Source organism: Hippocampus zosterae, chromosome 4, assembly GCF_025434085.1.
Source record: "Hippocampus zosterae strain Florida chromosome 4, ASM2543408v3, whole genome shotgun sequence".
In the NCBI taxonomy this organism is placed as follows: Eukaryota; Metazoa; Chordata; class Actinopteri; order Syngnathiformes; family Syngnathidae; genus Hippocampus; species Hippocampus zosterae.
The window spans coordinates 1,357,200-1,359,654 of NC_067454.1; the positions used below are offsets into that span (position 1 = coordinate 1,357,200).

At 58.7% G+C, this 2,455-nt stretch overlaps 1 protein-coding gene across 1 annotated transcript in view; it reads right to left on the bottom strand.

Annotated features, from left to right (window-relative positions):
* LOC127599858 (adhesion G-protein coupled receptor G5-like) overlaps window positions 1–2,455 on the bottom strand; it is a 78,159-nt gene that overhangs the window by 32,486 nt on the left and 43,218 nt on the right. The window lies entirely within an intron of this gene.

Consider the following 2,455-nt stretch of genomic DNA (forward strand, 5'->3'; position numbering starts at 1 on the left):
GGCAGCCTTGGCGGAGTCCTACCTCCACTGGAAACGATTCCGACTTACTGCCGGCAATGCGAACCAAACTCTGACATCGGTGGTATAGTGACCGAACAGCCCGTATCAGGGGGTTCGGTACCCCATACCCACGAAGCACCCCCCACAGAACTCCCCGAGGGACACGGTCAAACGCCTTCTCCAAGTCCACAAAACACATGTAGACTGGTTGGGCGAATTCCCACATACCCTCAAGGACCCTGCTAAGGGTGTAGAGCTGGTCCACTGTTCCACGGCCGGGACGAAAACCACACTGCTCCTCCTCGATCTGAGGCTCGACTTCCTGACGGACCCTCCTCTCCAGCACCCCTGAATAGACCTTACCGGGGAGGCTGAGGAGTGTGATCCCTCTGTAGTTGGAACACACCCTCCGGTCCCCCTTTTTAAAAAGAGGGACTACCACCCCGGTCTGCCAATCCAGAGGCACTCTCCCTGTTGACCACGCGATGTTGCAGAGGCGTGTCAACCAGGACAGCCCCACAACATCCAGAGCCTTGAGGAACTCCGGGCGGATCTCATCCACCCCTGGGGCCTTGCCACCGAGGAGCTTTTTAACAACATCGGTGACTTCAACCACAGAGATAGGAGAGCCCACCTCAGAGTCCCCAGGCTCTGCTTCCTCCAAGGAAGGCGTGTTGGTGGAGTTGAGGAGGTCTTCGAAGTACCCTGCCCACCGGTTCACAACGTCCCGAGTCGAGGTCAGCAGCGCCCCATCCCCACTGTACACAGTGTTAGTGGTGCACTGCTTCCCCCTCCTGAGACGTCGGATGGTGGACCAGAATTTCCTCGAAGCCGTCCGGAAGTCGGCTTCCATGGCCTCACCGAACTCTTCCCACGCTCTGGTTTTTGCCTCGGCGACCACCGAAGCCGCGGTCCGCTTGGCCAGTCGATACCCGTCAGCTGCCTCTGGGGTCCCACAGGCCATAAAGGCTCGATAGGACTCCTTCTTCAGCTTGACAGCATCCCTTACTGCTGGTGTCCACCAGCGAGTACGGGGATTGCCGCCACGACAGGCACCAACCACCTTACGGCCACAACTCAGATTGGCCGCCTCAACAATAGAGGCACGGAACATGGTCCACTCGGGCTCAATGTCCCCCGCCTCCCCCGGAACATGGGAAAAGCTCTGTCGGAGGTGGGAGTTGAAACTCCTTCTGACAGGGGATTCCGCCAGACGCTCCCAACAAACCCTCACTATACGTTTGGGTCTGCCAGGACGGACCGGCATCTTCCCCCACCATCGGAGCCTACTCACCACCAGGTGGTGATCAGTTGACAGCTCCGCCCCTCTCTTCACACGAGTGTCCAGAACATGCGGCCGCAAATCCGATGATACAACTACAAAGTCGATCATCGAACTGCGGCCTAGGGTGTCCTGGTGCCAAGTGCACATATGGACACCCTTATGTTTGAACAAGGTGTTCGTTATAGACAATCCGTGACGAGCACAGAAGTCCAATAACAAAACACCACTCGGGTTTTGATCGGGGGGGCCGTTCCTCCCAATCACGCCCCTCCAGGTATCACTGTCATTGCCCACGTGAGCATTGAAGTCCCCCAGTAGAACAAGGGAGTCCCCAGCAGGAGTACTCTCCAGCACACCCTCCAAGGACTCCAAAAAGGGTGGGTATGCTGAGCTGCTGTTTGGTGCATATGCACAAACAACAGTCAGGACCCGTCCACCCACCCGAAGGCGGAGGGAGGCAACCCTCTCGTCTACCGGTGTGAACCCCAATGTACAGGCACTGAGCCGGGGGGCAATGAGTATGCCCACACCTGCTCTGCGCCTCTCACCGTGAGCAACTCCAGAGTGGAAGAGAGTCCAACCCCTCTCGAGAGAACTGGTACCAGAACCCAGGCTGTGTGTGGAGGCAAGTCCGACTATATCTAGTCGGAAATTCTCTGCCTCACATACCAGCTCGGGCTCCTTCCCTGCCAGAGAGGTGACATTCCATGTCCCAAGAGCTAGCTTCTGCAGCCGAGGATCGGACCGCCAGGGTCCCCGCCTTTGGCTGCCGCCCAGCTCACATTGCACCCGACCCCTTTGGCCCCTCTCATGGGTGGTGAGCCCATGGGAAGGGGGACCCACGTTGCCTCTTCGGGTTGTGCCCGGCCGGGCCCCATGGGTGTAAGCCCGGCCACCAGGCGCCTGCCAATGAGCCCCACCTCCAGGCCTGGCTCCAGAGGGGGGCCCCGGTGACCCGCGTCCGGGCAAGGGAAACTGAGATCCATTAATTTTACTCATCATAAGGGGTCTTTTGAGCCGTGCTTTGTCTGGCCCCTCACCTAGAACCTGTTTGCCATGGGTGACCCTGCCAGGGGCATAAAGCCCCAGACAACTTAGCTTCTAGGATCATTGGGACCCTCCGTGAGTCGTCACCTTACCGTGGTGGAGGGGTTTGTGTGTCCCAGCACT